At 37.6% G+C, this 15,996-nt stretch overlaps 1 pseudogene; it reads left to right on the top strand.

The window, feature by feature from the left end:
* The first annotated feature begins 6,736 nt into the window (after positions 1–6,736).
* LOC119516829 lies at positions 6,737–7,348 on the top strand (annotated as a pseudogene).
* Positions 7,349–15,996: the final 8,648 nt, after the last annotated feature.

Below are 15,996 nucleotides of genomic sequence, written 5' to 3' on the forward strand. Positions count from 1 at the left end.
ACCTCACGCTCAGAGCGTTCTCCCTATTGCCAAACAGTCCCTCCTGCTGTGGCAGTAATCTCCTTCCCCGCTTTACAATAATCCTTTTAATAAAATCTCCTTAGCAAGTTCGGATTTGTTTTTTCTTTGCTAGTGTGGGTTGCCCCCCTACAGGCACTACCCCTTCTTCTTGCTAATGGAACTCTGATTTTGTTCAGGTTTGGGCTGGCAAGGGGCTCAGGAAAGGCCTCTCCTCCAGCCGGGTCATAGATGCAGCAAACGAAAATACAGAATTTCGGGTAAATAATGAATAGGCAGCCCTACCCCACAGGCTGAGGCGGGGAACTGGGACTGAAGCAAAGCAGCACTTCCCTTCCCCCTTGCCAGTGATCGGCTGGGGGTGGGCATATGACACAGCCTGGCCAGTTGACTCCTAGGAGAGATCTGGGGGTGGAGGGGAATGTGGGGAGACCCTCATCCTTCCTGCCTTCAATAGTCTCACGTGAAGGTGTGAGGCTGGGACCAGTGGCTGGGATCTCGTGACCACTATGGGAAAGTCAAGAGAAAGTCGGACTGAACTAGAGCGCGGACATGGCTGAATTTCAAAATTAGGCAACTCTGGAATCTTCTTCTCCAGACTCCTTTTTATGTGAAGTAAATGAATACTTTCCTGTTTGAGCCACTTACCCTTGGGTATTTGTTTATGCTGCTGGAAGCATCCTAAATGATTCAACTGGCAGGACCGTGAATCTCATTCAAGAAGTGCTAATTGGGTGTGGTTAACAGACCCAGAACTCAGCTAAAGAACCTTATTCTACCCAGGTAAACACAATTATTTTATCATAAGATTGACTGGCCCCATAATTTCCCATGGGTCTTTCTCAACTTCTTACGCTTTTCAAGAATCACAGAAACCCTCCCACAGACGGAGGGTGGGACACAGTGGTTCTCGCCTCCTAGGATGGAATAGCCATTCTTGTCAACAGTTCTCTGTGTCCTCAAAGTCAGTGAGAGCTTCATCCAGCTTGGCTGGATGGCAAGCACCAGCCAGGCAGGGCAATTTTCTTGGACGGATGGACACTGTTTTACGGTTGTGGGTGTGAGGTGGACAACGATTAGCTCAGAAGAAGTTGGGGCTGTTGATCCTGAAATATCATTACCACCTGTGACATCTGTGCTGTCACTCTGGTCACTGGTTAATACCTACCATTTGTTGGTTTTATTTCTAAACTTTCTAAAATGAATAACACAATTTTTTTATGTATGGCAAACATTTTTATTTAAATTTTTTGAATAGATTAAATATGGACATGGCAAAAAATTCAAGCCATTAAATCTTCTCCTTTTATAATACACGTGATAAATATAATACGTATTGACTATATCTTGGAGATTCTCCCCCATCATTGCTTTTAAAACCATCTTATTCTGTTCAAGGGCTGTGCTGTATTCCACTATATGGATGTGCTATAACATTTTAACAAATCTCCTATTGAAAGATGCTGCAATGGACATTTGTCATGTTTTCTGGCTGGCCAGTTCCTTTGGAATACTTTAATGTTTATGGAAAAATGTACTCCCCAGTCTCCTTTGATGCTCCACCAACCAGTCGCAGCCATGTGAGTCTCCAAATCAGAAGTTGACCCCAAGGAGAAATAGGTTCTGGGCACAGTACCCATTTTGCTGGCCGGGGTGCAGCATGGGTAATGGTTTGGGGGGCAGCAGGAGTTCCAGAGCAAGTTCTGTGCACTGGTGGCACTGGTACTAGAGGACATACTTAAGGCTGAAATGAAAGGATATTAGACAGTAGCTCAAATTCCACAAAGAAATAAAGAGTACAAATAAAGGTAATTACATAAATAAATATAAAAGACAATGTAAATGTATTTTCATTTCTAACTCTTTTTTTCTCCTATCTGCATTAGGCAACAACTGCATAAATAAAAAATTATAAATGTGTGCTGATAGACATGTGACAAATAAAGATAAAATTTATGCAACAATATAGCACAAAGAAGGAAGGATAGGGTGGAACTGTATGGTAGCAAAGTTTTTGTAAACAATTGAAATTAAGTTGATATTAATCTGAACTAGTTTACTATAAACTAAAATGTTAATTGTAATCCCCAGGTAAACCACTGAGGGAAAAAAGCTCAAAAACATATATAGTGAACAAAACAAAGGAGAAATATCTATTTAATATGAAAGAAGGTAATAATGGTGGAAGAGAAAGTCAAAAAAGGAAATAAGACATATAAGAAATAAATAGTAAAATGGCAGACATGAATCCTACATTATCAGGAATTATATTAAATGCAAATGGATTAAATACACCAATCAAAAGGCAGAGATTGCCAAAATGGATTTAAGAAGAACAACAACAAAAAAAAAACATGATTCAACTAAATGTTGTCTACAAGTGACATGCTAGATTCAAAGACACAAATAGGCCAAAATTAAAGGATGGCAAAAGAGACATATTGTAACCAGTAGCCAAAAAAGAGCTGGAGTGGATGCTAATATCAAATGAAAGAGCTTCAAAGATAAAAATTGTTACCACAGCAAAAAAGAAAATTTTATAATTATAAAATTGTCAAACCATCAAGAATTTATATTAATTATAAACACATATGCACCAGTACCAGTTTGCTAATGCTGCCAGGATGCAAAAATACCAGAAATGGATTGGCTTCTATAAAGGGGGTTTATTTGGTTACAAAGTCACAGTCTTAAGGCCACGAAGTGTCCAAGGTAAGTCATCAACAATCAGATACCTTCACTGGAGGATGGCCAGTGGCTTCCGGAAAACCTCTGTTAGCTGGGAAGTCACGTGGCTGGCATCTGTTCCAGAGTTCTGGTTTCAAAATGGCTTTCTCTCAGGATGTTCCTCTCTCAGCTACTGTGTGTTCTTCAAAGTGTTCCTCTTGGCTGTAGCAAGCTCGCTCCTTCTGTCTGAGCTTATATAGTGCTCTAGTAAACTAACCAAAGCCCATGCTGAATGGGCGGGGCCACACCTCCATGGAAATTATCCAATCAGAGTCATCACCCACAGTTGGGCAGGTCGCATCTCCATGGAAACACTCAAAGAATTACAATCTAATCAACACTAATACGTGTGCCCACACAAGATTTCATCAAAGATAATGGCATTTTGGGGGACACAATACATTCAAATTGGCACAGCACCTAGCAACAAGACCCCAAAATACATGAAGCAAAAACTGACAGAATTGAAGAGAGAAATAGACAATTCAGCAATAATGGTTGGAGGCACCAATACCCAACTTTCAATAATGGATGGCACAACTAGACAAAAGATCAACAAGGGAACAGAAAACCAACAGATCTCTTTAGATCACACCACCCAATAACAGTAGAATACATATTCTTTTCAAGAGTACTTGGAACATTTCTCCAGGAAAGACCATATGTTAAGCCATTAAACTAGACTCAGAAAAATTTTAAGAGATTAAAATTATAAAAAAAACAAAAGTTCTCCAGCCACTTTGAAATAAAATTAGGAATCAATAACAGAAATCAATTTGTGGAAATTTTGACAAATGGGTCAAGGAACAATTACTAATGGAAATTAGAAAATACTTTGAGGTAAATTAATATATAAACACAACATACCAAGACTTATAGGATGCAGGTAAAGCAGTTCTTAGAGGGAACTGCATACCTGTAAATGCCTATAATAAAAAGGTCTTAAATCAGTAACATAATTTTCTACCTTAGAAACCCAGAAAGAGAAGAATAAACCTAACCCAAAGCAAGCAGAAGGGAGGAAATAAAATTAGAGCAGAAGTACATGAAATAGAAGAACAAATGAGGGGATCAACAAAACCAAAAGATCTTTGAGAAGAACAACAAAATTAACAAACATTTAGCTAGACTGACTGAGTTAAAAAAAAAAGAGAAGACTCAAATTACTAAAAGCAAGAATGAAAGAAAGGACATTACCACTGTCCTAACAGAACAAAAAAGATTATGAGGGAAAATTATGAATAATTGCATGTCATCAAATTAAATAACCTAGATGATATGGACAAATTCCTAGAAAGAAAGAAGCCACTGAAACTTACTCAAGAAGAAATAGAAAATCTGAATAGACCTATAATACATAAAGAGAATGACTTATTAATATTATTAGTAATAAATTACCCACAAAGAGAACAAGACAAGCATATCTGCTCTTGCCGCTCCTATTCAACATGGTACTGGTGGATGTTCTAGCTGGAGCAATTAGACAAGAAAAAGAAAGAAAAGACATCCAGGTTGGAAAGGAAAAAATAAAATTATCTCTATTCACAGAAGTCATGACCTCGCATATAAAAATTCCCAAGTGTTCCACTAAAAAAAAATTAGAATTATAAAATGAGTTCAGCAAGGTTTCACAGTATAAGAATGGTATACAGAATTCCATTTTATTGCTATCTACCAGCAACAAGCAATCCAAAAATGGAATTAATCAAACAATTCCATTCACAATAACATCTAAAAGAATAATATGTTTAGAAATAAATTTAACAAGTTTAATACTTGTACACTAAAATATGCAAAAGATTGTTGAAAGAAATTAAGGAAGATCTAAATAAATGGTGAGTCAGCCATGTTAATGTAATAGAACACTTAATATTGTTAAGATGACAATATTCCCCAAATTGATCTACAGATTCAATGCAATCCATATCAAAATCCCAGTTGAGAGGGTATTGTGGGAAGATGGTGGAGTAGGGAGTTCCAGGACTCAATCCTTCCATCAAAACAACTCTTAAACAGGCAGGACCTGTCTGAAAAACTATTTTTAAACTCCAGAGGCCATAACTATACTGTACAGCATCCAAGAAAGAGATTGGGGGAGAGGATGATAAATTATGGTAAAGACCAGTAATTTGTCCTCTCTGCGTGGTTGCAGTCCACCACAGAGTCCAGCCCCTGGCTAGCTGCTGGTGACAGAAAGGGACATAAAATTCCTTTTCCCCAAGAACAGGGACTGGCACAGCTTATCACAAATCATGGCTTTTGATCAGCAACTTCAGATTCCTGGCAGCCTGGCTCTGAGGGCACCCATTGTTTCAACCCATCCTGGACAGTGGCAGTGGTGGCCAGTGTTTCAATCTGTCCTGGACAAGGGTGGCAGCAGCCACTGTTTCAACCCCCCCGGCCAGGGGTGGTGACGGTGGAGACTTAAAGATGCTGTGCTTCCTCGGGGCTGTGGGCGACAGGTAGCTGAAGGGCTGCATTTGCTGGGTGGGCCAGGAACGCTCAGCTTTGGGGACTATTGGAGAAGCTCTTGGCACCCTTCCTGATTCCCTCCCCAGGGCAATTTGGGCCTGTCTGTGCTCCCTTAGTGGGTCCCTGGCCCTGCTTTGGCTGGGAAAGACTGACTTGAAGTCCTCTCTGCTGGGCCCTCCTCCAACAGTTTGCCCTCCAGGCAAAAGCAGCTTGAGACAATAAAAGGAATGTAAAAAACTATAGAGCCGGACAGTCTGGGACAAATGCCTGTTGGCGTCAAACACCTGGGAGAGGGAGGTTTGTCTCTTCTGAAACCAAGGGGACAACCAAACTCCATAAACAGGGGAACTCCAAAACAACTAACAAGCAAAAGCCCAGGACAAGACAAAGGCCCAGAAAGAGAAGGAAAACCCTGCATAGTGCATTCACCTTGGGCAGACCTTCCTGACAGGGGGGCTGAAGCTCAAGAAAATCTCTGTCTTATCATCAGCTGGTAACAAAACCAAGAAACAGACTCTTCAGGGAATAATCCTAGAGTCAATATCTTAAAACATTTAAGTGTACAGTGTGTAACAAAGGAGTACAAGACAAACAAAGAAACAAGAAATGATGACCCATCCAAGGGAAGAGGATAAAAATCCAGAAAACACCAACAAATGAGATGAAAATGTGGACAAACTGAGCAAAGCCTTTTTAAAAAAATGATCTTAAAAATGTTCAGGGAGATGCAGAAAAATATAGAGAAAGAACTAAAGGATATCAAGGAAACAATGAAGGAGCAATATGAGAGTCTTAGTAAAGAGAAATTTTAAAAAGGAACCAAACAATTACTGTCCTTAAAGACCACAATAACTGAAATAAAAAATGCACAGGATGGTTTCAAGAGCAGACTGGAGATGGAAGAAGAAAGAATCAGTAAACTTGAAGACAAGACACTTGAAATGAGTCAGGCAGAAAGAAAAAAAAATATTAAAAGCAAAAATAGCCTAAGGCACCTCTAGGACACCATCAAGCACACCAATATATGTATTTATGGGAGTTCCAGAAGGAGAAGAAAGAAAGGGGCAGAAGGAATATTCAAAAAAATAAAGACAGAGAACTTCCCAAACTTAGCAAAAAGACAAAAACAAAAACATGAAAATGCACATCCAAGAAGTCCAGAGAACACTAAACAGGGTAAACATGAAGTAAAACACACCCCATCATATATTGATCACACTATCAAATAAAAAGGACAAGGACAGAGTTCTGAAAGCTGCAAGAGAAAAGCAACATGTTACATAAAAGGGAGTCTCAATTAGATTGAGTAACCGTTTCTCATCAGAAACCATGGAGGCAAGAAGGCAATGGGTTGAAACATTTAAAGTTCCAAAAGGAAACAACTGCCAGCCAAGAATTTTATATCCAGCAAGAGTTTCTTTCAAAAACAAGGGAGAGCGCTGGGGTCCCTGTGAGGGCTTCAAGAGTAGACATAGACCACAGGGAGACTTGCGCTCTCTCAGGTGGCACGTCGAGGATAATGGTGGAGGGAGATAATCGCAGCACCAACCTGCTCTAGCTGCAGAGACTGCAGGCCTGGAGGAGCAGCTGCGAGGATGGGGGAAGTGATGCTGCTGCCAATCAAGTCCTCTGCTGGGAAAGAGCCCGGTTTCCCCCTGCCATCAAGGGTGCAGTTTCTTTGGTGTTTCTAACTCTCTATTATCTGGATCCATCTGTTCTGTCTGGTGTTTCCTGTTTTGTTATGTTTTTGTGCTTGGCTGACTACCTTGTTCCCATTCTGGCGCCCAGAAGTTTTGGCTCCAATAAATGGACCACTGAGCAGCAGCTAAGATTCCATGAAATTTGCAGCAATCTAATAAAAACTAGATGCAGAGCTGTGGGCTGGTGGAAATGCCTCTTCACACTAAAGGAAGAAAAGCCAAAAATGTACTTCGTGGCCATGATCATTTGTCTTGCTAAGGTTGCTTGGGTGGCACAGCAAGTCCACAACATTTTTCTCACCTGCCTGATAGTGATTTTCTTACTTTTGCTTCCTGGACTCAACCAACATGCAATCATTTCAGAGTACGTCAGAATGGCCAAAAGGGAGATAAATAAGCTTCTCAAATAAAATGAAAAGAAAAATAAATAATGCATCCTGTTCAGTGTGATTAATGAAATATACATTGTCTCTGGTAACAGTTTCTCCTATGCCATCTGTAGACTAAAATGTTACAGTCGTAGCTCTCTGTTGTCCCTTATTCTGGCCTTAGTTAGTGGAAATGCAGACTTGCCAAATAGGGCTTTATGTATAGTGTCTTCACATCAAGTATAGCAGGGTGCATTCTCATCAGTTGACCTTACGTGGACAACTCCTTAGTAAGTACTGACTTGTTTTGATTTTTCTTATCCAGGGTTAATTGAATTCTTATTTTTAGGCAACTTCCTTTAAAATAATATAGTAGTGAACTTTACCCTTTAGTCCAGTTAATGGTGACTTTTGATAATTGAGTTAATCTTTGCTTTAGCTAGATGCAAGAGAGTGGTCTGTGGCTACAGGAAGCTGTGTCTACTGTCTGCTTCCACAGTCTGCCTACAAAAACTATCTGGCTTCATGAATACAGAGACCCATTTTACCACTTTCGATGAAGAGACCAATTAAGAGTCATTCTTCATTCTGTTCCTTACTGTGGGGGAAGGATCCCCATGGAATAAAATGAAACTAATTCCATGCCCTAGTATGTGTTGGTTTCTCCCTGGTGCAAAACTTGGCAACTTTTAGGAAATATTGATCCTTTCTCCCAAACAGGGAATCTGACAGCTTAGAGCTCTTGTCTCCTTGCACTTAGAGTTCAGTTTAGTAAATCTTTAGAGACTTTTTAATAGCAGACTTCCAAAAGATTGTATCTTAGACTTTAACATAGTTTTAATTTCAGATTTTCAGCCGACTGAAACTAAAGTACATAACGTGTTCAGACTCATGTCTCTGACCTTCACTCTAAAAGCAGCCAATAAAGGACAAAAGTCTTCTTATGTTAGTCTAGACTCATTTTAGTAGAAACTAATCGTATCCTCCTAATTTATCAAGACCAGAATAAATCTTTAATGGTAAACCTCAAAATGCTCATTGTATGGTCCCCGCGGGTTTGAATAGGAGGTAGAGATGGAATTCTGACTTTTTTCCTGGATATTTCTCTGAAGACTGCAGGGGCTGTCGTTGGAACAGACTTACAGGGATGGTGGTTTGGCCTCTGATCTACAAAGGTTTGTAACTCCTTAGAAAGCTTCTTATAATCATTCTGTGCCTTTTAGCAGCTAGAAATTTAGAGAAGTTGAAATCTGTAGGAGTGAACCTCTGAGGGCCAAAAATATTGTGACATATTTGGGAACAATTCTTAAACTCTGATTAACTTGCTTTAATACAGTTTTGTGAATTGATTGCACGGAAACCGTGAAAGCTGGACCTTGTCCCTAAATAAGTATTGTTTTCCCCCTTTCCATGTTGCTGTGGACAGTGGTGCACATGTAGCATGTTTGATTTTTTTTTAATGTTTCAAATGAAATCTATCTTAATTTTATGTGTTTCCTCATTGTAAATAAGCCTGTCTTCCTATCTGTATCTTTTTTGAGTGTTTGTGTTCTATTAACTACTTTTGCAGTTTTAATCCTGTATTATTTCTTCTACTTTGTTTTGTGTAAAAGGGGGAAAATAAAAAAGCTGGAATCTCAAAAAAAAAAAAAATCAGGGAGAGATTAAGACATTCTCAAGAAACAAAAGCTGAGGAAGTTCACCACCTCTAGATACGCTTTATAAGCAATGCTAAAGGGAGTTCTTTAGACTGAACAGAAGCTCTTAGACAGTGGTTCAAAGTGGGATAAAAAAATAAAGACCTGTGGTAAAAGTAACCATTTGGATAATTATAAATGCCAGTATTATTGTAGTATGTTGTTTGGTATGTAACACTATTTCTTACTTCTTACAGGTGCTAAAATGCAAATGACAAAAAGTAATGATAAATCTATGTTTTTGGACAGACAATGTACAAAGATGTAAGTGCTAACAAGTACCAAAAAATGGTAGGGGAACAGAGAGGTATAGGAAAAGTATATGTGTATTGCTATTGAAGTAAAAAATAAGGAGAACCCCTACCTCATACCATATAGAAAAATCAACTCAAAATGGATTAAAGACCTAAATATAAGAACTAAAACTGTCAAACTCCTAGAAGAAAAAGTAGGGATCCATCTTAAGGACCTTGTGTTTAAGCAGTGGTTTCTTAGACTTTGCACCCAAAGCACAAGCAACAAAAGAAACAACAGATAAATGGGACCTCATCAAAATTAAAAATTTTTGTATCTCAAAGGACTTTTTCATGAAAATAAAATGACAACAACCTGCACAATAGGGGAAAATATTTGGAAACCATATATCCAATAAGGTTTTAATATCTAGAATATATAAAGAAATCCTTCAACTTAATGACAAAAAGACAAACAACCAAATTTAAAAATGGGCAAAAGACTTGAATAAACATTTCTCAAAGAAAATATACAAATGGGCAGAAAGCATATTAAAAGATGTTCAACATCACTTAGCCATCAGGGAAATGGAAATAAAAAAAACCCCACAATGAGTTACAATTTCACGTCCCATTGGAATGGCAGCTACTGAAAAACAATGGAAAATAATAATTGTTGGAGAGGTTGCAGCATTATTCACAATTGCCAAAAGATGGAAGTAACCCAAGTGTCCATCAGTCAATGAATGGGTAAATAAAATGTGGTATATACGTTCAATGGACTGTTATTCAACTGTAAAAAGAAATGAAGTCCCGATGCATGCAACAACATGGATGAACCTTGAGGACATGATGTTGAGTGAAATAAGCTGGACACAAAAGGACAAATATTATATCATATCACTGATTTGAAACAATTAGAACAAGCAAACTCATGGAATCAGAATCTAGAATATAGGTTACCAGGGGATGGGGTGGGTATAGGGAAAAGGCAGGTAAGGCTTAAAATATACTATGTTCCTATTTGGAATGATGGAAATGTTTTGGTAATGGAGGCAATGACGGTAGCACAACATTGTGAATGCAATTAACAGCACCGAAATATATATCTGAATATGATCAAAAGGGGAAATGTTAGATTGTATATATGGTAACAGAATAAAAAGTTTTTAAAAATCCATGGAACTACACTATACAAACAGGGAACCCTAAGTTAAACCAGGGACTTTAATAGTACAGTTATAAAAATGTACTATCATATATTGTAACAAATGTTCCCACTAATGCAAGGTGTTGGTGGTGGGGTGGTGTATGGGAATCCTATATTTTACACATGATTGTTCTGTAAACCCACCATTTCTCTAATAAAGAAAAAAAACAAATCCCAGTTGACTTATTTTTGGCAGAAATTGACAAATTGATTCTAAAATTCATATGGAAATTCAAGGGACCCAGAATAGCCAAAACAATCTTGAAAGAGAAGAACGAAGTTGAGAACTCACACATTCTGATTTCAAAACTTACTACAAAGCTACCATAATGAAGACAGTATGGTACTGGCATAAGGATAGACTTATAGAGCCATAAAACAGTTTTCATAGAAACAACTTTCTCTTTGTACTCTTGTTTTATCAGTGCACAATCTATTCGATTGAATCGTAATTAAAATAACAAGTACAACTAGCAAGTACGGGTTTGAGAAAAAACACAACCGATTGGTAAGTATACAACTCAACCACTGGGAGCCGCCTATGTGACTGCTTTAGACAGGAGCTGTGGCATTTTAATGGGCTCTGGCCAGTGGGTCAGTGTTTTTTAGAGTATTTGGAGAATGTCTCCCAATCCGTCGAGGTCATCAAGCAGAGGCTGGTTTGGATAACCACTGCATTTCTGCTTGCAAATAATGCAGATTACATGGGCCTTTTGCAGCTGGGTCTGCTTGTCACCTTGAAGTTACAGGTGCATCCAGCCTGACAGAGAAACCCTCGGTAAGTTCCATCCATGCTTTGGGCACTGGGGCCACCTTGCGGACAATTCTGACCAAGTGGATGGCTCTGGGATTCCACACACCTGTCAGAGTCAAGTGACAAAAATTCATAGAGAAGAATCTGAATGGAAAGCCACTCAGAACTGGTACTTATCCCAACCACGAAAAGCTGTTTTGAGGCTATATGCTGTCGTCATCCAGGACAATGAAATGAATCTATAAATTTAATGCAATCCTGACCTAATCTTAACAGGAATGTTTATTTGAACCCTTCAGAACAGTCAGAAACGTTCTGAAAAGGATTATTGAGGGGAAGTTTGCCCTAAAATATATCAAAATGTATAAGGCAAAGCTAAAGGAATAAAAATAGGCAAATAGATCAGTGAATAGAATAGAGCCCAGGGATAGTTCTCTGTCTGTATGCAAATGAAGCCTACAATAAAGACAACGTTTAAGATCTGTGAAGGAAAGGGGGACTTTTCAGTAAATCATGTGAGATAATTGGCTATCCACTGAAAGAAAAATAACATTCGATTCAACCTCCCATCCCATCACATTAAATACATTTAGGAAAAAAAAAAAGGTTTAAATATTTTAGAAGTTTTTAATCTATATTTTAAAAATAATATTAGGAAGGAGAAAGCCTTCCTAAATGAGATTTTAAAAAAACAAAACAGAAACCATAAAAGACCGTAAGATTTGTCCTCAAAAAATTTAGAACTTCTGTTTAAATATATATATATGTATAGCCAAAGTTGAAATAAAAGAGAAATTAAGACAAATATTACTGCAATTAATATATACAGAATTCTGACAATGATTTTTTAACTGACAAAGGATATGACAGGGAAATTCACAGAAAAAAATGAAAGAGAAAGGAAGGAAGGGAGGAGGGGAGAGAGGGAAGTCTGGGTCATTTATGCAAATTTAAAATTATTTATTCATTGAAGAATTAGTAGAACTAAACAGTGAAGCTTTTTGGCCCGGGATTTTCTTCCTAAGATCGATCTTTCTTTTCTTTCGTTCTTTCTTTCTCTCTCTTGCTTTCTTGCTTTCTTGCTTTCTAATGTGAATAAGACTATTCAGATAGTTTAATGCTTCCTGAGTCTGTTTTAGTAAGTGACATTTTTCTAGTAATTTATCCATTTTATCTAAAGTTTCAAATTTATTGGCATAAAGTTGTTCAGAATATCTTCTTACTATGATTTTAATGTCTACAATATCTGTAATATGTCCTTTTTTATTTCTGGAATTGTGGTTTCTCTTTTTCTTGATCATTTTTGCCAGAGGTGGTGGAATTTATTGTTCTTTTCAAAGTATCAAATTTGGTACTACAAATGTGAATTTGGACTGCAAATCTACACAAAGACCAACTTGTGATTTTTCAGGTTTTTTTCCCTGCTCTGTTTGGCTCTAAGGCAACTCTCCTGGCGGCTCCTGGGGTCTGAGGGTGTCATCCTTATGAGTTCCAGTTTTCTGGAGGGAAAGTCTCCTCTTAGTCTTCACATCCTTGCACCCCGTGGGCTGGATCTCTGTCCAGCTGAAGCTGTCAAAACTGAAGCTCAATTTCACTCAAATCTGCAAACACCCGCAAGGCAAACGAAGCACACAGGTGGGCTCAGCTTTCTGAGTTCCTGCCCTCACTTAGACCTTGGCCCAATAAATCCATATCACCTTACTGGCGATACGATGGCTTTAAGGTTTCGTTTCGTGACATGTCATTCAGCGTTTTAAATGCCTTCAACAGGAGCACTGATCTAACTATTCAACCAGCTTTATTACCACACGTGAACATCCAGTTAGATTTCTTTGTTTTGAACAAACAGTATCATTTTTGGTCTCTTTTAATGCTTTCTGCTTTGAATCATATTTGTCTGATATTACCATTTCTACTTTCCTTTTTTACACAATTTTTTTTTGTTAGAGAAGTTGTTTTACAGAAAAACCACGTAGAAAATACAGAGTTCCCTGTATACCCCCTCACAGCAGTTTTCCCTGTTACTAACCCTTTGCATTAGTGAGGTAACTTTGTTATAACTGATGAAAGGATATTATTATAATTGCGCTATTAACTATAGTCCACAATTTATATTAGGGCTCATGGTGTTGCATTTTTTTTTATTCTAGTAACATATATACATCCTACATTTTCCCCATTTATCCTCAAGTATATAACTTAGTGGTGCTAATTACATTCACAATGTTTTGCTACCATCACCTCTATCCATTACTAAAGCTTTTCCTTCGCCCCAAACAGAAATTCTGTGCCAATTAAGCATTTTCATCAAGAAGGATGATGAATTTTGTTAAATGCGTTTTCTGTGTCAATTGAGACAATCAGTGGTTTTTTTCTTCATTCTATTAATGTAGTGTATTGCATTAATTGATTTTCTTCTGGTGAACCACCTTCACATACCTTGGGTAAATCCAACTAGATCATGGCGTATAATTCTTTCAATGTGCTGATAAATTTGGGTTGCTTGTATTTTGTTGAGGATTTTTGCATTTATATTCATAAAGGATATTGGTCTGTAATTTCTTTACTCATGATATCTTTACCTGGTTTTGGTACGAGGGTGATGTCCTCACAGAATGACTTAGGGAGTGCTCCCTCCTCTTGAATGTTTTGGAAGAGTTTGAACAGCATTTGTGCTAATTTTTACTGGAATGTTTCATGAAAGTCATCTGTGAAGTCATCTGTTCCTGGACTTCTTTTTGTTGGGAGGTTTTTGACTACTGATTCAATCTCATTACTTGTTATTGGTCTGTTGAGATCTTCTATTTCTTCTTGAATCAGTGTAGGTAGTTTGTGCGTTTCTAGGAACTTGTCCATTTCATCTAAGTTGCCTAATTTGTTGGCTTACAACTGTTTACGGTATCCTTTTATAATTCTTTTTATTTCTGTGGGGTCAGTAGTAATGTTCCCCTTCATTTCTGATTTTAGTTATTCGTATCTTCTCCTTTTTTCTAGCAGTCTAGCTAAAGGTTTGTCAATTTTATTGATCTTTTCAGAGGACCAACTTTTGGTTTTGTTGATTCTATTGTTTTTTTCATTGATCTCTGCTCTAATCTTCTGCTTTCTTTTGTTATCATTTGCATGGCAAATTTTTCCATCCCTTTATTCTCAATCATTCCATGCTGTTTTCTTTTAATTATACCTCTTGTAATAGCACATATGTGTGGTTTTTATTTTGTTTGCCAAATCTAGAAATCTATTACTTTCATGGTTTAATTTTATACATTCATATGTATTAGAATTAATGATATGTTTGAACTTATTCTTACCATACTAGTCAGCATTTCTATTTAATATGCTTCTCTCCCTCGTCCCCCACACCTGCCCATTTCTTTTCCACCTTTGTGTACAATAATTAAGTTTTCTTCATTTCATTTGATTTTTTCATTCAAATAGTTTGAAGGTGGTACCTTATGTTTCTGTTATACCATCAGTTATTTTTTTATTGCTATTTTTAAATGTTTAACTCACACCTTAATTTTTCTGTTATCTGGTGTTAGTCTATACCTTATCCTCCAAAAAAGAGAGAAAAGGATCTCAGCTCAATTTACTTCATCTCAGAACTTGCCCTTCCATCACCCTCCAATGTTACTATTATCCAATGTTAATATTTTAGTTCCAGGTTATATCAATTAAAAAAAGTCCCTGCTCCGTTAGATGCACCAACATATGGTATTGGCAAATTTGCCACTCATTCCCTCCAATGTCTACTTCTTCTGTTGAATTCACCTTTCCTTCATGCTTCCTCTTTCAGAATACCTCCATGGTAATTTTTTCAAAAAGTCTGTCAGTGGAAACCTTTTTCAGTCCTTCTATATCCAAAAATGTCTTTGTTTCATGCTCACATTCAGATATTTTGATTGGCCATAGTTTACCTATTGCTTGGGAGTTAGAACCTCTGCCAATGGCTTAGTGACACATTGGGATGGCTGGAAGAATTTTTCTGTAACTGGCAAAAAGGGTCAGATTGACTCAGGATCCCTCCCACTACCAACCCTGACACGGAGTCAGCTGCTTTCCGCTCTGTGAGATGGAGACGAGCCAAGGCTGGCTGCTGGGACGAGAATCCGTTAGACACCCTTATTTCCCATAGGGAGTGGAACAGCCAGAAGTAGCTTCTCAGAGGAGCTGGCCTCTTCAGGAAAAGGGAAAATCCACAGAGGACTCAGAATTCTGGGACCATTAGCGGTGGGAAGTGGGAAAGGGGCAGATTCCATATCTGAAAGCTGGGAAGGAAGCAAAGCACCACAGTGTTTTTCAAACAGTGGGTTACAACCATTAATAGGTCATGCATGAAATTTATTGTGTATTTCCTACCAACTGGGTATGCTACATAACGACAATATAACCATCAACATCAGGAAATTAATGTTATTTCCATCTAATTCTCAGAACTTGTTTGTTTCACCTATTTGCCAATAATGCCCGTGATAGCAAAATGATAGAATTCAGTATCCTGTGCTGCATTTCATTGTCATGTCACTTTAATCTCCTCCAATCTAAAACATTTTCTCAATCTGTCTTTTTTTTTTCTTGTTTATACTGACATTTATTTTTGTTAAAAGTTTGGTACACGGTAATGTAGTATTTTATTTATACTATTAATGGACATTAACAATATTAATGGAACTTAATCTAAGAGAAGTTCAACTTACATTACATTTAAAAAAATATCAATACCAGTTGTTAGTAAGAGAGCTAGTCGAAATAATTATGGTCAAAATTCTTATATCGAAAACTTATAAATAAATGCTTGGTGTTAATATGCCTACATAAAT

The sequence above is a fragment of the Choloepus didactylus genome, chromosome 20, assembly GCF_015220235.1.
Source record: "Choloepus didactylus isolate mChoDid1 chromosome 20, mChoDid1.pri, whole genome shotgun sequence".
In the NCBI taxonomy this organism is placed as follows: domain Eukaryota; kingdom Metazoa; phylum Chordata; class Mammalia; order Pilosa; family Megalonychidae; genus Choloepus; species Choloepus didactylus.